This window comes from Lactuca saligna, chromosome 3 (genome assembly GCF_052625555.1).
Source record: "Lactuca saligna cultivar CGN05327 chromosome 3, ASM5262555v1, whole genome shotgun sequence".
NCBI classification, from domain to species: domain Eukaryota; kingdom Viridiplantae; phylum Streptophyta; class Magnoliopsida; order Asterales; family Asteraceae; genus Lactuca; species Lactuca saligna.
In genome coordinates this window covers 207,807,189-207,832,329 of record NC_136419.1, presented here as the reverse complement: position 1 = coordinate 207,832,329, position 25,141 = coordinate 207,807,189, and positions in this window count along the sequence as shown.

Sequence of the window (25,141 nt, the reverse complement as noted above, 5' to 3'; positions counted from 1 at the left end):
CAATCCGAGGGATTGGTGAGTTTAAGAAGAATCAGTTGCCTGTGGTTTGGCAGTTGGTATACCACTTTGTCATCCGCTGTTTGTCTGGCAGAACCGGAGGCATTGACAACATGGGACTCAAGCTCCTTGAACTCGTATGGAGCATCTTCACCGATCATGATGTCAACTACGGTCAAATTCTTTGGGATGATTACCTCCAGTACATTCCCAAAGTGAAACCAAAGGAAAACCCAACCAAGCTCACTTTTTCTCGCTTTTGGTCCCTATGTAATTCTGATCTACATGCGGATGCTGGTCTCGACATGGGAAGTGACATCAATTTCTTTGTCACTAAGGATCTCAAAAGGTATACACCTTCCTCTAATCAAACTATTTTTGGACCTATCCGCAGGCTCCCCACACACATTCTTTCACTGCTTGGTCTTGAGACTGCTGATGTCTCCGATCATATTGATTCCACGGAGGGTATTATCCCATACCCTTCTACCCCACCTCTTCCTTCTTCAACTATTCTTCCTGAGGGTACCGCAACCCCCTCTGCTAGTACACATTCTAATATTTCTCAACGGAGAAAAAATGTAGCTTCTAAAAAGAAAGCTACAACACCCAAAAAGAAAGCTCCAAGACAAAACACAGCCTCCAAGAAACGCAAAACCAAAACCACCATTGTATCGATCAGTGACTCTGAGGAAGATAGACAACCCATATCTATCCTCAAGAAAAGAAAAACAACTGAAACCACTAGCTATATGTGTGACCGGACTGACACTGAAGCCTCTTAACAGACTTCGGTAGTCCTTGGGATGGCCGCACATCCATTCGATGACACTATCGAATACCACTCAACCTCATCTTGTGAGATTGTTTCATCATCATCTTCTTCTGAACATGGAGACAGCCCCCAAGTTGTATCTCAAGGAGATAGAACTGGTAATCGCCCTAAGGTCTCCAGGGCTTCCCGGTTGCACATCTTTTCTTTGGAGGAGTTAGACTCCATCCTCTTGCAAGTATCCCAAACAGTAGAAACACCAATCTATCCACAGGGAATCTCTTTCGCCCATGCCAGAACTGGGCCAAGGCCAAACATGACCACGGGTCAAGGAGACCAAGGAAGCCTAGGAAATCCTACTCTGCTTACATTTGTATCATGTGGTTTGGGCACGGTGAGTACTAATGTGCAAGGATCCGTGAACCCTAGGGACACCTTGGTGCGAACACTAGGAATTGACGATGAAGACTCAAATGACTCTTGGAGTCGATATCAACCAACCACTGATGCTGAAATCAAGAAGTATGCTACCTTCAAAAGGGCATTCCAAGCCCGCAAGGAGCAGCAGGTCAAACAACAACAACAGAAGGAACAAGAAATTTTGTCTGTGGCTAGGTACTGGGCAAATGCCATCAGCAACGCTCACACTGCTACCACAATCCTAAAGGTTCAGACCTGGATGGACCAAATGGCTGAAACTATGCTGAAAGCTCAAGCCTCAACCGTAGCTGCAGGTACTTCTAATGTTCCTCCTACTTCAACTCCTATTCCACCTACTGCAGTCAACCCATCTCAAGACGAAGAGCCAGCTATTGAACTCAGCGTAGCCCCAACCTTCGGTTTTGACGATGAACACATCCAAGAGGTCAACAAACCGAATCCCTCTGATGACGACCTTATGATGTTCGAGGAAGAAGAAGAATCCAACGGTTCTCAGCACTCCACTTCAAAGCCCAAAGAAAAGAAGAAGAAAAAGAAGAAAGATGCTACCACTCGCAAAGAATTCCTCAACCTTCAAGCCAAAGTTGATCAAATTTTGGCTGCGGTTAAGCCTACCCAACCTCAACCGGAAAATACCCCAGGTCTACAATCCCTAATTGAGTGTATCAAACGATTTGAAGCGAGAGAGCGTATGGCCGCTGAGAACATCTCTCTCAAAGTCGAGATGGGGATTCGATCTCTTGACAACAACCGCAGGGCTGACCATCAAGATTTTATGGCCACAGCGGAACGCCTCATCACTGAGGTAACCGCAATCAATCAAAGCTTACAAACAGCCATTGCGGATCAAACTGCCCAATCCAAAAGGGAATTCGAGGAAACTCATACTGCCTATGAGTCCATGATTTCTGTCCTTCATGCCACAATCACCCGACTGTAGAAATCCCTCACATCAAACTTTCATGGCCCAGAGATACTTCAGCTCACAAACGATATTCATAAGCTTCTCTTCAACTCTGCCATTCCAAACAACTGCCAACTGGCCGAATCGATGAAAGCACACTTTGCTGAGGTTTGTGCCAAAGTTGAATGACTCAAACAATGGCTTAAGGAAACGCCAGGGTTGCGTTCCTCAAGAGAGGGAAGTGATACAGAAGATGATCACTCGAATACATCCATCCATCAGAGCCCTCCAATCAACACAAACAAAATTCCCACTCCGCAGCCGTCTCCCCCACCATCTCAAAATATTCCATCTCCCCACTCATCACCCAAAAATACCCTAAACAGACCTGTGACTCCTCCTCACCTAAATAATCTTTAGGAACATATGTCTTCAGAAAGCTCTACAGACTCTCCTGCTACTGCCCAAAGGAAACATGACTCGAAAGCAGCTAAGTTAGCTGAAGTTATATGGAGAGAATGCGGTTTTGACACTATGATTGATGAATCGCTGATCAACTCATGGGTCAATCCTCTTCACAGGCTACTTAATGACGACTACACTCCCTACCTCACATATGCTGAACCACCAGAAGATGGTTATTGGGATATTCCAATTTCTCCTAAGGCAAGTACTTTGTTGTTTTTGACTCCTTCCACCGGAGCCTTCCTGATCACAAGCGTCTGCCAATGGAATTTGAAAGATTAATTTGCTTCTATAAGAAGCATGGCTCTTCAGTTGAAAACATTTGGTCTAACGATAGACCATCCGCAGTGAAGAACTACAAGATGCGGAAGTTTATGAAAGCAGACTTTGCTAAACTCACTCTGACCAGAAGAGAGCATGATTACATCTGCACCCAGGCAGACTTCCCCTGCATGAACCCTGAAGAAATATTTCTCATTGCCAGAGTTTTTCAGAACAAGGTAGAGAAACATCCTAAGATGCAGATAGCTCTCAAAAAAGCCAAATCCTTCCTTAAGGACATTGTCTGTGACTTTGCGAAGATTGATGCGGACATGCACTCCACCATCCTCAAGAAATTTGACCTTCCACCACTTGAACCAGCATCAATGCTAACTAAAGGTTATGAAGAAAGACCTCTAGGCGCAACCAACATCCCAGAACTTGGCATCATATTCAAACGGAAGACAAACAAAGTCAAATATTTCATTCTGATGAATGCCATGCATCGCCTGTCCAAGAAGCAACTTGACATCTCTAAGACCGCAGTAGAAAAATCAACGCACAGTCGCACACTACTGATGAAGTCAAGTTTGAGATATCCAGAAGAATTATATGGCTGGAAAATGTTAGAAAATTTTGGTGGATTTTGATCAAGTTTCTCAAACTTGATAACTAAACCAAAGTTAAAGATGTCACTTAGGGGGAAATTGTTGAAACATAAAAGTGACCCTCTTGAAATTAACTACCGCAACTGTTCAGTACTTACAGCCAATATAGCACCCGGAGTCAATCTCTACAACTGTAACCGCAACCATTCTCCATCAGCAACCATATCAGCATCCGGAGTATTCATGTCTTTCATATCCGCAGTCTTAGTTATTTCTTTTACCATGTAATTCACTCTATTGTCCAGCATGCCTTGCACGGCTGCTCATAGAGTAGTTCTTTTATAAACTCTATAAATAGAGACTCTTTCTTATGTATTAAGTACCAATGATATATGTGACTGTGAAAACTCTTAACTTCTCAATACACAAGATTTCTCATTCAATCATATTTCTTATCTTCATCAGTTATCTATCTTATTACTCTTCACACTCAAACTGCTACTGGAACATAACCTCTCTTTGGAGCAAGTCTTCTAGACTTAATCACTAAACTTGATCTCGCTTACTAACTTGGAGTGACTGCATTCCATGTTATGAATCAGTTTAAGTGTATTCTTGATATAACTTTTTTCGTTTATCTTTTGTTACTTTCCGCAACTAACTATCTAACTATCTAACTATATAAATTTATTATTGTTGAGCTTTTAGATCCTTAGAGATTAACTATTCCGCAACTTACTTGTTCTAACGTTTGTTCAAGTGTATCTCAAAGTTTTTCTCTCAACACTTATGGTTTGATTGAGATGATAGTGTGGGGTATGAGCTAGATCTGAAGTTGTAACTTCAGATCTGGACCCTCCTTGGGTTCTAGAATCATAAAGCTCCAAGCTTGGTCATGTATGAAGCCTCCTTCAGTATGAAACCTCCCATTGTGACCTTGGATTTGCCATTAAGAGCCTTTTTAGCCATGCATGCACTTGAAGTTTGCAACTTTTTGTGAAATGCATGCCTTAGAAGCTTGGATCTATAATTTGGAGCCACTGGATGGCTTAAAAGAGTCTATATGGCTTAAGGACTGGAGGAACTCAGTGAGTCGCATGGTCGACTCAGCGAGTCATATGAAGATAGGCCTAGACTCAATGAGTTGGATGAACAATTCGGTGAGTCCGATGAAAATTGCCATACACTAGACGAGTTTTATGAACAACTCGGCGATTCAGTTGAGGTTTCCGCAATTTATGTATGCATGTGTAACCGTCGAGTTGCAAAAAGGAAACTCGACAAGTAGCCTTAGAGTTCAATCATAAACAAAAGGAACTCGACAAGTCACTCTGTGACTCAGCGAGTAGGCTAGTACTTCAAGGAACGTGATGAGCAGCCGAGGGTACTCAACGAGTTACGGTCAACATGGATTGTTGACCTTGACTGATGAATTTGATTTTGACCAGGGTTTAATTAGTTGGCTTTTTGGGTACCTTGAAAGGTTGTGAACTTATGGGTATAATTATATTATGGTAATAGGTGGTGGATTTTTTGATAGTGATCCGAGAGTTGGACTTCATCTGCTGAGTCGACATCTGCAAGGTGAGTTATCCTCACTATATCAATAGGGTCTACGACACCAAAGCCAGCCCTTTAGTTTTTATTGCTATGGTGTGCTACATGTAGATATGATCCGCCAGATCGGAATCAGGATAGACAGTATATTGTGCTCTTATGATCCATAGGGATTGGTATCTTAGTGACCTACTAAGTCGGTGCTCTAGTTATGAGATATTTCTATGATTGATAACCAGTGAGATAGACTTGTTGGATGTTTGTGTAGGCTAGTATATGATCATTATGCGCACTTGGTTATTTGTTTGTTGGTTGGTTTGAGGCGGTCCTGCTTTGTGCTGAAGGCCAACATACCTTATGAGCGGTCCGGGGAGACTATAGGCACACGTGGTGGTCCAGTCATGCCGAAGGCTCTGGATAGGATCAGATGGACTGTAGGCCCTGCAAGGTGATCCAGTCAGGCAGATGGCCCTGTATGCATGATACTGATTATCTGTTACTGAAATGGTGTTATCAGGGTGGTATTGGTATTTTGGGGGTGGCACACTAAGCCCACGGGCTTAAAGTTTTTAGTTTATTGTTTTAGGTAATTCAGGAGATCATGGCAAGGCGAAGGCATGGTCGTACCGCTCCTCATCATTTTGATCTAGTTATTGGGACACTATGATGTGTAATGACGTAAATTTTCAAAACAATTTTTCACATATAAAACACACTTTCATTCATATTAGTTGTAAAAGTATCATTTGTATCATATATCAATGCAGAACATTACATCCCAAGATCAACACATATCCAAATCCATCAGTGTGTGTACGAGTCAAGCTGGCGCCTTCCCGCGATCGTCACTAGTACCTGAAACACATAACATAGCACTGTAAGCATAAATGCTTAGTGAGTTCCCCAAAATACCACATACCATACATAAGCCTTTCCAGGCCATACTCTATGGGATCTTCTGATCCATATGTCTTAGGGGACTTCCGTCCCGAACTCCGGTAGACCTTCCGGTCCTACTCGTATCGACCTTCCGGTACGTACACTCTTGACCTTCCGGTCCTTAGCATACATAACATATATAGCACATAAATATCACATAACCGCATATAGCACATACATCATATCATACAAGACCTTCCGGTCACACATAGGTACCCTTCCGAGTACAGTATAGTGAGAAGACTCACCTTGGTATCTAGGATAATCTCTAACTCTGTGAATCAGGTCTAGCCTCCGCCTAATCATAACAAACACTTCACATTAATACATTTCTCCAAGGTTAGACTCCTTCCTTTCCTATCATTATCAGGTGGGTAAAAGACCATTTTAATCCTCTCATGGCTTAAATACCCTAAAGTTGACCAAACCCTAAAAGTCAACAAAAGTCAACCCTTCGGGTTATGTTATGCGTACCGAACATGTACGTTAGGCGTACCCGGTGCCTTCACAGAATCCAAGTGCGTGATGCCTTACACTGCGCGTACTAGGATTACGCCCAGCGTAAGTCCCGGTTTAGCTACTATATGAATTTTGGTCTTAAATGATTAAGCCACTTCTCCAACTTCCAGACCTGACTCCCTCAAAACCTCTTATGCCATAAAGTCGGAACCTTTAAGCCTTTGCATGGCTGTAAAGGCCCTTACACCCTCAAAACACCTTTCCTCGTTCCATATTAAGTCTATATCTCATGCATGACTCAACATTCACGACCAAGATTGGATTTTTATGAACTTTCATCACATAATACACTGGGAAAGGCCAGATCTAAGCTTATGGAGACCCTTTGCACAAAAAGTCTCCACCTTTGAACCAAAAACGCTAAAAATGGGTCCATAAACAAAACTCATGAAATGTAAGGAAAGCTTTGAGCTTTTTACCTCAAAAAGGAGCTCCAACCTCTATAGAACTCGGATCTACTCTTGCTCTCCAACTTCTTGCTCCAACAATGGCTTCCACTTCTCCTTCTTCACCTTAAAAATGCACCTTCAAGCCTAAGAACACACACACAAGCTCAAAACGGGTTTTCTGCTCTCTTAGGGCTCACTCAATGAAGTATGGTGGCTGGGGGTAAAGGAATTAACGTTCCTTTTATAGTGCATAAGCCATAATTAGGGTTTACATCTGGGCACATTACGCCCAACGTAACACTGGGTATGCCCAGCGTACCCAAGCGAGTCTGCATCCAAAATAAGTGCGCGAGTACGCGTGCCATACACCTGATTACGCCCAGCATACTCATAAGTCCAATGTTTAACTTAAGGGACTTATCTTGAAAACATGAAAAAGTAGAAGGCTTATAAAGCTTACCTAAGTTTAGGGATGTTACATGATGAATAATGATTTGAAAACATTTTGTAAACAAATACAAATTGGTTTTATTTATGATTGAAAAAGTATAAATTTGGCGTAAAATTTTTCGATTGGAAAAGTTGGTATCAAAGCCTTGGTTTGAATGAATTGGAGGAACGCTCGTGTGAATCCAATCTCAAATCAAGGGAATTTTCAAAATAAATACTAAAATTGTTTTCAAAATAAAGTATGGAGGATGTAGAGGGTACGATCAATCGGAGCCTGTAAGTAAACCCCAAAATACCATATTGTGATTTGATATTATGATATGATAGAACAACATGCTAGTGCTAGGCTAGGAGTCTTCAGGAATCGCACAATAAGATTTTCCTAGTTATATGATGCCTACTAGCCTAGGGTTTCTTGTATCTGGAATTGACATCATAACTGTAGATTTTTAGTGTATCCACCACGGCTGTGTATAATCAAGATCTTATAGCCTGAGAGTGTCTGATTCCACCTTAGTGTAGGATTGGATATTCGAAAGTTTATTGGGTCCAGCATTATCTATGGCAAGAATACACTAGTTTTGCAAGGTTGATGAAAGTTTCATGGATGTTTGAGATGTAAGAAGCTGTAAGACCAGTTGTGAGATAGTCGATATCCCCGTAGGAGTGACGGCCGAGCGCATATTATGTTGATGATACTGTTGCGGCGTTGTGATGATTCTTGAGACAAATATGTGTAGGTGTGGAAGGTAGTATGGGCTCGTACTACTGAAAGCACAGGACCCATACATGTAGCAAGGAATTCACAACCCCTAGGGTTGTGGGAATTGGTCTCCCGATATCATGCCGTTTATCTGACGTCTTGGTTATATATTTTTCAATATGGTGGTGACGAGACGTTTTACTACTGGATCTTGATCAGGGTCAGGATCAGGATCATGATCGAGGATGGAGGGTATGAGGTGTCGGTAACACCAGAGTACATGGTACAGATAGGGACAGAGGATTTGGATGTCAGGATCTGGTAGATTCTGCATGATGAGATTGCTACGGCATTCCGAGTGCAGCTGCCAGAGATGTTTGGGTCGATTAAGACCGTGATGTTTGAGTACTTTGATAACATGAAGCCCCCCAACGTTTGATGGTACACTGCAGAGGTTGGAGGAGGAGCCGGCAAGGCTTTCTAGTATCGGGACTTCGAGAATATGAAGCCCCCGATGTTTGATGGTACGCAGGATGTGATCAGGGCTATGATATTGTTATCTGACGTGGAGGGTTGTTTCTTCACATGTTCATGTCCTGTTGACTAGAAGGTCAGGTGTGCGCTGAACATAATGAGGCTTGGGCCAAAGGACTGGTGGAGATTAACGACAGGGTCGTACACTGATGATCAACAAGTTGTTGTTACTTGGGAGCAGTTCTAAAATATGTTACGCACCCGCTACGTTCCGCGCGTTGAGCGGGAGCGGCTCCCTCAGGAGCTTTAGACATTGAGGTAGGATGGGGAGTCAGTGATGGATATCACCCGGATGTTCATGGAGAGGGCTATGTTTTTCTTGGACTTTGCTTCAGAGAAGTCTCAAATGAATCGTTATCTAAGTATGCTCAAGACTGAAATTCGACACTTTGTTGCTACGCTAAATTGTGATACTCTTTTGGATCTTCGGGAAGCCGTGAGGCGATGTGAGTTGGATATAGAACTACAGCTGAGGGAGCAGCGCCAAGTTCTGGAACACTCTTAACTGGCATCTAAGAGGTCCAAGACTATTGATACTCGGACCAGGGGTCAGCAGAGCTGCACTTGTGGAAAGTGTGGCAGGGGTCATTCTGGGGTTTGTCGAGCAGGAGGTGGTTGACATAAATGTGGCAAGGACGGGCACTATGCTAGGACTTTCGCCAATCCGCCCGTCCAGCAGATATGAGGATTTGTTACCATTGTCATCAGGTTGGTCACGCGAAGACCAATTGTCCGCACCTCACCGCCAAGCCGGCGTAGGGATCCACCTCGTCTACTTTGAGGATTGGGAATGGGAGGACAATCAAGGTGGATCCTCCGAAGACTTACGGCCGCGCCTTTTAGCTCACGGCCAAGGAGGCCAAGGAAACACAGATGTGATTGTTGGTATGTTTCTATTTTCTGTTTCAGTTATTATATATGTGGTATGCTTATTAGTTGTACCTATGATTAGGTACAATTTTTAGTAAACTCCTTCCCTACTTTGGTTTTATTCGACTCGGGGTCGAGTCGATCGTTTGTATCTCAGACCATCAGTTAAGAATTTAGTGTGTTGGTAGATGAGCTTGAGTGTCAGTTGCGAGTTTCGATCGCCGACAACCACGTGGTTTCTGCTTCTTCGGTGTACCGGGGATGTGAGTTGGAGATTTTTGGGGTATCCTTCCCTATAGATTTTATTCCTATTCCCATGGGGGACGTATGTGTCATCGTAGGGATGGATTGGCTCAGCCTGTTTGGCGCCATGATCGACTGTGAGGGACAGAGAGTGGTAGTTCGAACCCCAAGTAAGGGAGAACTGATGGTGTATGGTGAGGGCACCAGAGTGGGAAAACGGTTTTGTCCAACCGCCAGACCTCGAAAGTTCATTCAGCACGGGTGTGCCGGTTATCTAGCGTATGTGATGGATACGCAGATTGGGGATCATGCTTCCGTTTCAAAGGTTATAGTGGTTAGAGAATTTGCTGAAGTGTTTCCAGAAGAATTACCTAGAGTGCCTTCGGAGAGGCAGGTAGAGTTTAGGATTGATCTAGTGTCGGTTGCGGCCCCTATCCCTAAGGCGTCGTACCATTTGGCACCGCCAAATATGCAGGAGTTGGCATCTCAGTTGCAGGAGCTATTGGGTAAGCAGTTTATTCGCCCGAAGTTCTCTGTGGGGATCACCAATCCTCTTCATCAGGAAGAAGGACAGTTCGCACAGGATGTGCATTGACTATAGGGAGTTGAACAAGTTAAGGGTGAAGAACCGTTATCCACTACGGAGGATAGATGATCTTTTGGGTCAGCTGTAGGGTGCATCTTGGTTTTCCAAGATCGATTTGAGATCCGGATATCACCAGGTCAGAATGAGGGAGGAAGACATGGAGAAGATCACGTTTTGAACTTGTTATGTGCATTACAAGTTCGTGCTGATGCCGTTTGGGCTCACCAACGTGCCGACAGTGTTCATGGATTTGATGAACCGAGTCTGCAGACCGATGCTTGATCGCTCAGTCATTGTGTTCATAGATGATATATTGTTGTATTCCAAGACCTGAGAGTAGCACGAGGAGCACGTCACGGAGCTGGTGGAGGTTTTGCGGGGAGAACGGTTGAATGCTAAGTTCTTGAAGTGTGAGTTTTGGTTACGAGAGGTCCAGTTCCTCGGACATCTTGTTAACGAGGAGGGGATTTTGGTCGACCCGATCAAAGTCGAGGCGAGTATGCAGTGGGAGATTCCAAAATATCCCTTAAACATTAGGAGTTTCTTGGGATTAGCAGGGTACTACCAAAGATTCATTCAAGATTTCTCCAAGATTGCGCTGCCCCTCACTCGTCTAACGAGGAAGAGGGTGGAAGTTTGGTGGGGCCCTCAGCAGCAGAGGGTGTTTGAGACCCTCCAGCGGTGTTTGTGTGAGGCGCCAATGTTGAAGCTCCCCAAGGGAGTTGAGGATTTTGTAGTGTTTTGTGATGCATCCATCATAGGCTTGGGGAAGTCCACATGCAGAAGGGGAGAGTGATAGCCTAAGCATCATGGCAGCTGAAGACGCATGAGACGAGATATCCTACGCACGATCTTGAGTTGGGAGCGGTCGTATTTGATCTCAAGATTTGGAGGCATTTTCTGTACGGGGTCCGTACATCATGGATCAGCCGAACATGAACATAAGGTGGCGGAGGTGGCTAGATGTTGTCAACAACTATGATTTTGATATTTTTTACCATCCTGGTAAAGCGAATGTAGTTGCGGATGCATTGAGCCGCAAGTTAGATGGATCTTCTACCCCGACAAGGTGTATGAGGATAGTGGTGAATTCCCTGCTTGTGAGCTTGATTAGGGATGCCTAGGTTGAGGGTTTGAGACCAGAGAACTGAAAGTTGGAGAGGAATAAGGACTAGAGCACCCGGTTAGTTTAGGATAGTCGCGGATTATTTAGCCGACATGGTCGCGTTTAGGTTGCAATGTCCGAAGGGATCCGACAGACAGTGATGGAGAAGGCTCATAAGTCTGACTTTTCTATACACCTGGAGGTCACCAAGATGTATCGTGATCTGAGTTTCAGTTACTGGTGGCCCGATATGAAGTGAGAGATTGTTTGGTTTGTTGAGAGATGTCACACCTGTAGGATGGTCAAGGCTGAGCATCAGAGGCTACCTGGTAAGTTGCAGCCTCTGGAGATTCTCATATGGAAATGGGAGCAGATCACGATGGACTTCATTACGATGTTTCCCAAGATGGCGAAGGGGTTCGATGCTATATGGGCCATTGTTGATCGGTTGACTAAGAGTGCCCATTTCTTGGCCGTACGGGAAGGTTCGTCGGCTGAGAAATTGGCCGATATGTACGTCAGCGAGATTGCCTCTCGCAAAGGAGTTCCGATCTCCATCGTTTCCAATCGGGATATCAGGTTTACTTCCTGCTTTTGGCAGTAGTTCCATGAGGAACTGGGTACCCGGCTTGACTTTAGTAAAACACTCCATCCGCAAACCGATGGACAGAGTGAGTGAACCATTCAGACCCTCAAAGAAATGTTGACTGCATGCGTCATTAACTTTGGTGGGAGTTGGGATTCCCAAGTACCGCTTGCATAGTTCGACTACAACAACAGCTATCATTCCGGTATTGGTGCCCCGCCTTTTCAGCTGTTGTATGGTCGGAGATGTAGAAACCCAGTTTGTTGGGGTGAGGTTGGACACAGAGTGATGGGATGGATGGAGGTAGTCTTACAGACTACCAAAAAGATCTAGCAGATTAGGCAGCGGTTGTAGATCAATCGGAGTCAACAAAAGAGTTATGTTGATAGACACTAATTGGATTTGGAGTTTCAGTTTGGTGACATGGTACTTCTAAAAGTCTCGCCCTGGAAGGGTGTGATCCACTTCAAGAAGAGGGGAAAATTGGGTTCCCGTTATATCGCACCATTCTGGATCATTGATAGGTTTGGCAAGGTGACTTATAGGCTACTACTACCGGAGGAGCGCAGGAGAATTCATAGCACGTTCCATGTTTCGCAATTGCAAAAGTGCATTATGGACCAGGAGACAGTAGTATCGCTGGATGATATTCAGGTCAATGAGCGCCTGAATTACATGGAGTGGCCTTTGGCCATCTTCGGGAAAAAGAAGATAAATTTACGGAACAAAGAAATACCTTTGGTGAACGTGCAGCAGGAACATCTGAGGGGATCAGATTCGACATGGGAGCCGAGGTGGAGATGAGCGAGCATTACCCGACATTGTTTACTCCAGCAGACGTCGAGTAGCAATGGGGTGGGATCGCGTATTTAGTAACCTACTCACTGAGTCTATGAAGAACTCAACGAGTAGGAGCTGGTAGAAGAAACCCTAGAGGTCGGGGTTTTTCACCCTATTTAACGAGGCATAAGCCTCCTTTGGCTCTTTATAGTCCTTAAGAGGTAAGAAAACTCTAATTCATGTGGTGCTTCATCCTTGTGTGTCATAAGTGTTTGAAAGGAGGTTTTTGGAAAGGAAGAACTTGGAGGGGGAGACTCAAGGAGCAAGGAAGGCGTGGGAATCATAAATTTACCTCAGTTAGCATCATTTGGAGGTATCAAGTCGTCACCTTTACTTCATTTTCCTTCTAGACCTCATTTGGTTGAGATTTAGGGTTTTTATGATTTGATTGAGATGATAGTGTGGGATATGAGCTAGATCTGGAGTTATAACTTTAGATATGGACCCTCCTTGGGTTCTAGAGTCATAAAGCTTCGAGCTTGGTCATGTATGAAGCCTCCTTCAGTATGAAACCCCCCATTGTGAGCTTGGATTTTCCATTAAGAGCCTTTTTAGCAATGCATGCACGTAATATTTGCAACTTTACGTGAAATGCATGCCTTAGAAGCTTGGATCTGTAATTTGGAGCCACTACATAGCTTGAAAGAGTCTGTATGGCTTAAGGACTGGAGGAACTTGGCGAGTCGCAAGGTCAACTCGGCGAGTCATATGAAGATAGGCCTGGACCCGACAAGTTGGATAAACAACTCGGCGAGTCCGATGAAGATTTCCATAGAACTCAACGAGTTGTATGAACAACTCGGTGAGTCAGTTGAGGTTTCCCCAATTTATAGATGCATGTGTGACCGTCAACTTGCAAGAAGGAAACTCAACGAGTGGCCTTAGAGTTCAATCGTAAACCAAAGGAACTCGACGAGTCGCTCCATGACTCGGGGAGTGGGCTAGTACTTCAAGGAACCCGGCGAGTAGCCGAGGGTACTTGGCGAGTTAGGGTCAACATGGTTTCTTGACCTTGCATGATGAATTTGATTTTGACTAGGGTTTGATTTGTTAGATTTTGGGGTACCTTGAAAGGTTGGGAACTTATAGGTATAATTATATTATGGTAATAGGTGGTGGATTTTTTTTTAATGATCCGAGAGTTGGAGTTCATCTACCGAGTTGACATCTGCAAGGTGACTTATCCTCACTATATCAATAGAGTCTACGGCACAATGGATGACCCTTTAGTTATTATTGATATGGTGTGGTACATATTGATATGATCTGCTAGATCAGAATAACGATAGACAGTATATTATCCTCTTATGATCCATAGGGATTGGTATGTTAATGACCTGCTAGGTCGGTGCTCTAGTTATGAGAGATTTCTATGATTGATAATCAGAAAGATAGATATGTTGGATGTTTGTATATGCCAATATATGATAGTTGTGACCACTTGGTTATTTCATTGTTGGTTAGGTTGAGGTGGTCCTGCTTTGTGCTGATGGCCAGCATACCCTATAAGCGGCCGGGGTAGACTGTAGGCCCATGTGGCGGTCCAGTCATGCCGAAGGCTCATGATAAGATCAGATAGACTATAGGCCGTGCAAAGCGGTCCAATCAGGCCGATGGCCCAGTATGCATGTTATTGATTGTCTGTTACTGATATGGTGTTATCAGGGTGGTATTGGTATTTTGAGGGTGGCTCACTAAGCCCTCGGGCTTACAGTTTTCAGTTTAATATTTCAGGTACTTCAGGAGATCATGGCAACGCGAAGGCATAACCATATCGCTCCACATCCTTTTGATCTAGTTATTAGGACACTCTGATGAATAATGATTTGAAAACATTTTGTAAACAAATACTATTTGGTTTTATTTATGATTGAAAAAGTTTAAATTTGGCATAAAATTTTTGGATGTGATAGTACCTCTAATAATGATATGACTTACCAGTAATCTCGTTATATGTGATAAGAAGGGAAAGGTATCTCTTTGACTAATGCGAATATAACATGATTAGCATGAATATGGTGGTGTGAGTTGTGTAAGTTGTTTGATCATTTGATGTATTAAAGGAATCGTATATTCACATGGACCAAAGCAGGTTAGATTTCAATGATTCCTTGAGGATAGAAATTAGAGTATAGGTTCATTAGTGTATGGTAAGAGTTATGGTTATTAGTGGAAGGTATATGAACTCAAGGAATAGGTGTGGTATCATGGGAGGTAACTTGAATCATCAGACTGGTTAAGGTCTCCAGAGTATTCTCCCGGGCTCCAAGAATTGGGCAATCATTGAGATTGGCTAGAAATGGAACGCTAGTAATGGTAAGCGCGTGGAATCAACAGTTCATGTTATTTGAGGTTCGATGGTTTGCAAATCCATCAGACTTATGGAATGAGATTTTTCGTCAAATCCAAGTGGGGGGAATCGATTAGAATTTCTGAGAGTTATATTGGGTGTGGAACTACGGCATGTATTGCACCTTAGTCAGGAATAGAGGCAACCCAAGTGGCAGTTTAGATTAAGGTGGTGTAAGTGGGAATTCAAGGAACTCCCAACAGCTGGTCGGCATCTTCTTGTTACGGATGGTAGGTTTTGCGGATGGATCTAGATCGGTGGTGGTGTTAGAGCCTTGCTACATGTTCTTGTCTGATAAGGGTTTCAGAATTTAGAGTATAACCCGAATACCTATTGGATGTGGGTTTCGACTCAGGTGCATAGAATTGTGATGGTAGGACATGGTAAGCTCATGGATGGAAACTATGGTCGATTTGATGTGTTCTAAGACTGTGATGGAATTGTAGCATTCACTAGACTATAGTAGACAAGTGTGGCGATAGCCATAAGGGTATAAAGGAAATCAGTTGTGGTTTTGGCATGTCGGCCAGGTCTACCAAGGTGTATTCCTCTGTTTAGGATTGAGGACCATTGGGGTCCGAGGTGGAGTCGGGTCTATGTAGCCTTAGTTCTGGTGGGACCCGTTGGCAAGGCCCATGTGATTTTCGCAAGTATAGTTGAAACCTGGTCGAGACCGTTAGGTCAAGGATTTGGATCTTAAATTGCAGAAACTGGTGGATAGTTAGTGTATGGTGCAAAGAGGTTTATAGGTCGAGTAGCCTTGTTACTTGGGTTATTGAGGACCTAGTGGTTGGGTCGGGTGCATGAACGGTAGTCTCAGCCTCGGTTAGGGAACCTTTATATCTAAGCCTATAAGGGATTGTCATTATTAGAAGTGTTGGGTGTAATGCAAGTATATATATATATATATATATATATATATATATATATATATATATATATATATATATATATATATATATATATGGATCTCAGGTTATGAGTTGAGTGTCGAGTTCGTTTATGAGTAAGATATTGAGTCGAGTATCACGAGATTTTCATGCAGAACTTTCTTTCCCGTGAGTTGAGGATTGGTGTAACTATATGTCGAGTGTATCAGTCAAAGTGTTCAAGGGTAACGAATGGATTCAATTTTGATGATAGATCAAGCTTTTGTGGTTGTGACTTGGAATAATTCTATTGGGAAACGGCATCAAGATAAGACAAGGTAGTATTATCGACTTGGAACTTGAGTCTGGAGTAGCTTCTTATTATGAGATGATGCCAGGTCACTTGTATTTGGGTTTGGATAATCCTAGAGTAAATGATTTGATCTTGTTGCACAGCTCTCGCCTGGGTATAACCGTTGCGGGGATGAGTCTCCTACCCGAAAGATTATCTAAGCCTTCTATCAAGAATAAGTGTTCTACAGAGATATTTGGTCTATGATTCCATTTCAAGTAGGAACTTCAAGCTACCTAAAGTTGAGTAGTCATTTGGGAGATAAGTGGACTAGATTCAACAATAGTAAATCAGTATGGATGGTCTTTCAAGAGGTCAGACCATCTCGAGACTTCAGATTCCGGATTGAGTAAGTTTGATTTTGTTGCAACGAATTCATACATCGCTGGGTTGTAGAGCCCTGTAAGGGTTGGTTCGGGTGCCTTGGGATGTTTAGGGTATGCTCGGGACTCTGACCACATCGCTCAAGTAGTTTGGCGTGTCAGGAGTGGCAAGGAACGATTTCAGGGACAAAATCTAATTTAAGTGGGGGAGAGTTGTAACATTCCATTTTAAATTAAGTAATTAAAGATCAAAACCCTAAACGCCGAGATGTAAATTATATTTTATTTAATGATATTGTAGCCAAAAATCAATAATAATTTAGCAAGGTGTTCGTGTCGAGGAGTTAAATGTCATAATTTTTTATATTAAGGGTTAAAGTATAAATTTTCGGGGTGGTTTTGGAAAGAAATTCGGTAGGCAAGGGGTTTTTGGTAAAATTTGGAGTTAAATTGAAAATGGTTTGAGGAGTCAGGGACTATTATTTTAAAAACGAGATGAAGTTTGTGATGGAGGCGAATTTAAGCCCATCAACACGCTTCCCTCCCATTCATAAGAAGCATAGATCAAACCCTAACCCTAAACCACTTCCAGCCTCCACCACCTTATACCTCCATCCTTCTAGCCTCCTCCTTTTCTCCACTAAAGAAGCACTAAACCTCCATCGTCCGCGTCTCACTATCAGTAAATATGAAGAGTTACGAACCGACATAAGTCAGTCTACAAGATTGGGTAGTTTGGGGTTGCATATGTTGTAGTTGTTCCTTGTGGTTCCAGCTCATTCCCTTCCCCTGTTTCTCCTATTTCTACGCCTCAGCCACGACCTTCACCGCCGCCTATACAATTCTTCTCTCACTGGTCTGGTTAACGTCCGCCACCCCGAGGGAGACTATTGTGTGCGTTTCAGCCAGTGGTCGCAAGTATGTGTGTATCTCGTGTTGTTGTTTGTAGTGGGTGTGCTCCTTTGGCAGAAAAACGAGAAAAAACCACCATTGTTGGGTCAAAATATGGTTTATACTTTACTTTTCTTGGCAATTATATTTTTCTGTAATATTTATGATTCTATGGCCATGTTTACGGTTGAGTTTACGACCGTAAACACCTTACGGCCGTAAACTCATTTACGGCCCATTAGTTTCCGGCCCATGTTCCCCTAGTATAAATATAGGTATTAGGGTGTGAGGAATTGATTGATAAACCCTAGAGGGTTGACGGCCAGACAGAGAGAAATGAACGTTTGTGTGGGTGAATCTTGTGTAAGGAACTTAATTCATATTATCAATACATTCAAGATTCATATTATTCTTCTTCTTCTTCTCTTCTTTTTTATCTGACATCATCCGTTTGATTGGGATTCCACACCATCAAACGGATCTGATTGATACACGGGCATATTAGCAGTTTACAATTGGTATCAGAGTCAGGTTGTATCAGTCAAAAGGATTTATTGCTTCGTCTGGAATATGAATAATTGTGTTTCCGATCCAAGCTTACGGCTATAAACACGCAGTTCTTGGGCCGTAAACCCTATTTTGGGGCATTATTTGATCTTATTTACGAAATAATTTTGCATTTTTGGATAGATCTCGGAAAAATAAGGGGGGTTTGTTCTTCGTGTTTTTCATAAAAAAGGGTTTTTGCGGCCGGCGGCTAGGGTTTCAAAGTTCACGGCCATAGTTTACGGCCGGAAACAGTTCACGGCCGGAGTTTACGGTCGGAAACTGGTCGGAGGAGGCTTGCGGCAAGCGGTTGGCGGCTCGGCTTGGAAGATCGGCTCGGTGGAAATCGGTTCGGCTTCAATAAAAAGGAAGCGAAGGTGCAGGCGGCAGGTTTCGAACCCGCGACTCCTGCTCATCAATTCAGCACCTTATCCAACTCAGCTACCTGATCACTTGTTATAATCCTTCGAAAATTAAGCTATAACCCATATTTTTCGCAGCAAGTTTTCCTATTTTGACACTTTTAACCCAAAATTCAATTCCTTTTTGAATTTTAAATTTCTTTTTCATCCAAAATTAAAAAAAAAATTATTACATAAACAAAAAATAAATAAATAAATAAATAAAAATAATAATAATAATAATAAATAATTAAAAATATATATTTTTGACTTTTATTTTTTGACTTTTTATTTAAAATTTTGACTTTGACTTCCAAGTTTGATCTTTGATTTTAAACTTTGACTTTTTTGTTTAACTTTTAAATTTTCGAATTAAATTTTCGGTTTGACTTTTAAGTTTGACTTTTCAAGTTTGACTTTTGAGTTTAATTTTTTAAATTTGACTTTTGAAAAAAAAAAGCATTTTAAATTTGACGTTTAATTTTTATCTTAGCTTCTAGTTGTGTTTTTTTTTTATTGATTTTAAGGTCTACGAGGAAGTTGAAAACATGAAAGAGAGTCGTCAGGATATCTTAAGACAAAATTTCAACATGTTCGATTATATCCCTGGAGAAACCCTGGAAGCTCATTTGCAGCGATTTACCACACTCACTACTGAGATGAATATTTCTGGGATCTTTTTGACCAAATCTGAGATAAACAAAAGGCTATTGAATTCACTTCCAAAATCGTGGGATATGAATGTAGCTGTCATCAAGAATACAAAAGATCTCAATCGTCTTAGTATTGCTGAAGTAATTGAAGAGCTTGACGCTTTAAAGAGTTTTGTAAACCTTCCGGTCAATGAAGTGTCATGTTCTCATTCATGTGAAGTTTCATGTTCTCAATCCTGTGAAGATACGATTAAATTTCTTCGGGATCAAACTGATTTATTTAAAAGAGAAGTTAAGGACTTGAGATATGAAGGATATCAACTCAGGAAAGGACAGAAACCCCTGAAGGCTGAGTTGGAAGCAAAAACCAAGGACTTTAGAAAACTTCAGGAAGAGTACAGCAACAAGTGTGAAAATTATGATTATGTTAAGAGACAACTTGGTGCTGTAACTGAAGAACTTGACGCTTTAAAAATTAAGTGTGGAAAAACAAACGTTAGGTTCAAAAATTATACTGCATCAAGTCAGACAGTCGAGTCCTTATATGAAACCCAATTAAAATTCAAAGAAAATCAAAACAAGGGTCTAGGGTATGATAGTGTACCTCCTCCTTATAATCATAACTACACATCCATCCCTATGACACAGGATGAAACTGACAGGGAGCCACATCTTCGATATGGCAAACGAGTTGGATTTGTGTCAGGAGGAGTTATTAATATTGAACATACTAATGTTGCTACTTCATGTGCAGGTAAAGTAGCAGAAGATGAGAGTAAGGAGAGTACTACTGAACAAACGAATGTCTCTTTGACCTCTGAGTTTGTTGCTTCGAATTCAGCTGCTTCTGGTAAACCTGTCGTTGAGAAATACAGGCCTCCAATTCCAACGCAATAGAGTGTCTGTCGCAAGTGTGCATGTGGGAACAATAAGAAACAAGGAAAAGATAAGCCACCAGGGGCAGGAAGAAACAATTTCCCAGTGAAGAAAAGGACTTGTTTTCACTGTGGAACACCTGGACAGATTGCCAGAATCTGTCCAAATCGCGCATACGTTCCTTACTATGCACAAGGCTGGCAGAACGCACCAGGTGGGAGATACTCCAAAAGAAACCCCTCAAGGTCACGTTCTATAACACCGTAAATTTCAAAACAAAATTTTCAAATTTTATAAAACATAACTCACTTAATATTCATAAAACAACCATATTGAAATTCAATCCAAGTAATACAAAAATCCCAAGATCTCAAAATCACAAATCCCATGCGTGTGTACTGATCAAGTCTGCGCCTTCCCACGGTCGTCAGTAGTACCTGAAACAATTAACACCAAACACTTTAAGCACAAAGCTTAGTGAGTTCCCCAAAATACCACATATAACACATATTAGCCACTCGAGGCTATAACTCTGTGGGTCCGTGCACCCAAACTCTGTGAACCCTCAGGTTCTAACTCTGTAAACATGCACAACATAAATCACAAAGAACAACGCAGCGCAACACATAACACAAATATAGCATACAAGCACTGTATCACATAACTCTAGTTACCTACTCAAGGTATGTATAGTGAGAAGACTCACCTCGCGTATCTCGGTAACTCGCAAGTCCCTGAAATCACTTGTGCTCGATCTCCCTATCTATAGTCCTCCTATAACACAATACATCTCTAAATAACACTTCACAACTAAGGTTGACTATCCCTTTAACAAGTCAACATAGGTCAACAGTGGACAATGGTCAACGATCAACTTTGACCAGACTCGGCAAGTGCACTATAGTAACTCGGCGAGTCTATGTGCATACACTGATTTCCCTAGGATCCTCACTTGACACAACGAGTATTCTCCTAGCTCGATGAGTTCCACCTGGCATGAGTTGTGGGGCCTCCACGACTCAACTCGCTGAGTCTCAAGAATAACTCGACGAGTCCCAGCTTGACTCAGCCCACCTGTCAACCCACTCTGACTCTCCCTGACTCACTGAGTCAATCCCTTAACTCGGCAAAACCACTCGCTGAGTGGTGTTGGGCAATCTTCATGCTACTCGCCGAGTCTGTTCTTCGGACTTGGCGAGTCCATGCCATGAAACAACTCAAACTCACTTCTGAGGTCAGATCTGTTCCATACATTCATAGATCTGGCATCCCCAAGCATGATAATCACGTAAAGTCCAAACCTTGGGGCTCAAACAATAACTATTTGCTCATAAATGGTGTTTTAGCCGTATATCTCATAAATATAGGCCAATGCTCTCATGAACACTCATAAAGCTTAAGGAATACAGCTCTTCTGTACCTCTATGGATCTCATCTCAAGCCTTATCATGATTAGGGACGAAATGGACATCAAATCTAGCCAACAAAGGGGTCAAGAAACCCTAAACCCCCATGTTCATCATAAAAATGAAAAAGGAAGCCAAGATATACCTCCAAGATGATGCTCTGAGCTCCAAAATCGCAGAATGCCCACTTCCCTTGCCTCTTCTTAGCTAGAATCTCCTTTGCCTTGCCAAACCAAGCTCCAAAGGTCAATAATGGCCTCTTTTCTCTCCCAAAACGCTCAAATCTCTTTAGGGTTTCTCTCTAGGGGTTGGTGGGTGCAAATTATGGCCATAAGCCCCTTTAAGTAGGACTCAAACCCTGGGAATTAGGGTTTCATTACACAGCGTGGACTCGCTGAGTCCACTCTTGGACTCGCCGAGTCCAGACGCAATCCCGCATCAAGAATCGCGATCCTACTCGGCGAGTTTAAGCTCCAACTCGCTGAGTCCACTCACAATTTTCCAAAAATACACCAATAACAAATACCCTGGAAATTCTGGGCTGTTACAATTCTCCTCCACTAGAACTAGACTTCGCCCTCGAAGTCTCGCTCTGTAAATAACTCCGGATGCTACTCGCATATCTCACGCTCCGGTTCCCAAGTCATCTCGGACCCCTTCCGATGCTGCCACTGAACCAAAACTAAAGGTACCTCCTTGTTCCTTAGAACTTTGATTTTCCCGTCTCTGATTGCCCCTGGTCTCTCAGCATAATTCAGGCTCGCATCCACCTGAATATCCTCTAATGGAACCATTGCCGACTCATCGGCTATACATTTCCACAATTGCGACACATGGAAAGTGTCGTGAATCTTACCCAACTCTACTGGCAAATCCAAACGATAGGCTACTCTGCCTACCCTCGCGACTACCCAAAATGGTCTGATATATCGGGACCCCAACTTGCCCCTCTTCATGAATCGAATCACTCCTTTCCAAGGAGAGACCTTCAGGAGCACAAAGTCCCCGACCTGGAACTCAAGTTCAGACCGACGTCTGTCCGCATAACTCTTCTGTCGACTCTGAGCAGTTAGTAACATCTGTCTGACCTGCTGGATCTGCTCTGTCATCTGAAGTACGATCTTAGTGTTTCCCATAACGCGCTGTCCGACTTCTCCCCAGCAAATGGGGGTCCGACACCTCCTCCCATACAACAGCTCAAAGGGTGGCATACCGATGCTCAAATGATGGTTGTTGTTGTAAGAAAACTCGGCCAAGGGCAAATACGTATCCCAACTTCCCCCGAAATCCAATACACATGCTCGGAGCATGTCCTCGAGCGTCTGAATCGTCCGCTCACTCTCTCCGTCTGTCTAAGGGTGATATATGGTACTAAAATGCAGCCTAGTACCCAGCTCCTCATGAAACTTCTTCCAGAATCTGGAAGTGAAACGTACATCCCGGTCTGAGACAATCGAGATCGGCACCCCATGCCGAGATACCACTTCCCTCACATACATCTCTGCAGAATAACTCTCGCTGATAGCAAGGAAGTGAGTGCTCTTCGTCAACCTGTCCACAATCATCCAAATTTCATTAACTCCCCGAGCAGTCCTTGGCAATTTAGTGATGAAATCCATGGTGATCTGTTCCCACTTCCATTCAGGAACCTCCAACGGTTGCAACTTACCATGCGGTCTCTAGTGTTCGGCCTTAACCCTACAGCAGGTTAAGCACCTCTCAACAAACCACGCAACATCCCTCATCATACAGGGTCACCAATACTCCCTCCTCAAATCCAAATACATCTTAGTAGCCCCAGGATGGATCGAGAATTTTGACCGAGGAACCTCTTCCATCAAAATGGTACGCGTTCCTCCCACAAACGGTACCCAAATATGCCCCTGAAAAGTCATAAGCCCCCGACCATCGGTAACGAACTCTGATACCAACCCAGCAACTCTCTCTCTCTCTCTTCTGGTTTTCTGACCTCACTACCTCAGCATGTGCTCCTCGAATGGTGTCCAACACCGGAGTCATCACGATCAATCGCAAACATACATCTCGCAACGGGGCGCTCTCCGCCCTATCAAATCACAAAGTGACTACACATATACCGTAAACACATAATGGGTCGGCCTTGGTTCCTTAGACCCATGGGTATGGTGAGAAGACTCACCTCAGTCTACTGAACACACAAGCTGCTCTCCTAACAGTCTGCAACCTCTCAAACTAGACAATTTATATTAATCAATGTTAGTATCTTAAATTAATCTAGGAAAACCCAAACCCACATCCTTCCATGAGGCCCAAAATACCCTTCCCTTGCTAATGGGCCCAAAGTACTAGTCCAAGGTCATTAATGGGCCTTTTGGACCAAAAAGGCCCACCCAAAGTATTCATGTCCCATAACAGAAGAAATGGACCACAGTACACAGAGTACAACCAGCCCATTAACCAAAATGAAGTCCAAGAGCACAAAGGCCCAAAACAAATCTAACCCAAACTACAATGCGTACGCTCGGCATACCATTCTGTTACGCGCAGCATATCGGGTCTTTAAGGACTATGCGCAGCGTACATTGAGTACGCCCAACGTCCTTTCAGACTAAGCACTTTCTCCATTAAGTGCTTAGTATTCAATTTCTTTACGTCCAAAGGTCAGATCTGAACTGATTAATATGTCCTAAGGCAGAAAGTTTGCCAAATTTATACCTTTGCATGCCACCTATACACCCAAAACCTTCATTAAGACCTTTCCAAAGCCGTTAACCCATGCGTGTGACTAATACATCCATCAAGACTCCATTTTTATACTTCAAAATGACTAAGGGACCTTTGATTTGCCACTCTCCTCTCATGGAGTTGCTCATCTTGCAAAAAGAGGTCTAAAGTCCCACAACGAGGGGCCAAACAAGAAAACCCTAGCTAGATCTAAAGATTTACAAGGAAAGGTACAAGCTTTTAACCTCCAAAAGCCTTGTAAGATGAACCAAAAAGTAGATCCTTGAAGCACCCAATTCATCCAAGCTTGCTTAACAACTCTCCTTCTTGAAAGTACTCCAAAGTAACCACCAAAACCTTCTTCTTAGGCTCCAAAACTCTCTCACACTCTAACTCAACTGAAGGAAGATCAAATGGGGCTAAAGAGACTGATAAGGTTTGGTCTAAGAGGCCAAAATGTGTTTAAATAGGGAACATGTCCGAGATTTAGGGTTTAGTCCTTCTGACGCGTACGCCCGGCGTACCCCCACGTATGCCCAGCGTACGTGGGGCTTCTCCGCGATCACTTAGGCAGAGTATGCTAAACATACCCATAGGTATGCCCAGCGTACTCAAGGGACCAAAAAAGGAAAAATGAGAATTCTCGAGGGTCACAAGACATACAAACTTTTGGGTGTTACACCTTGTCCTATTATTAGGACCCTTCCCGATTTCCCTACACCTTGATTGTAGCACCTGGTTCCTGGTATATATTTTTAATCTAAGTATTTTTGCATTTTTAGATGGAACTCTGTGACTCGTAGGCCCAAGTCGCCGAGTAGAGACGAAATATTGAGCACGTTTATGTTGGCAACTCGGCGAGTCCGCCAGTCTGGAAGAAACCCTAGATCCACGGGTGTTGCACCTTATTTAAACCATGTTATGAGCCCCAAACTCGCCTCCTTCACCCTCAGAGCATCATTTAGCAAACCCTAACCATTCCTTGAGCATTTTGAGCATTTC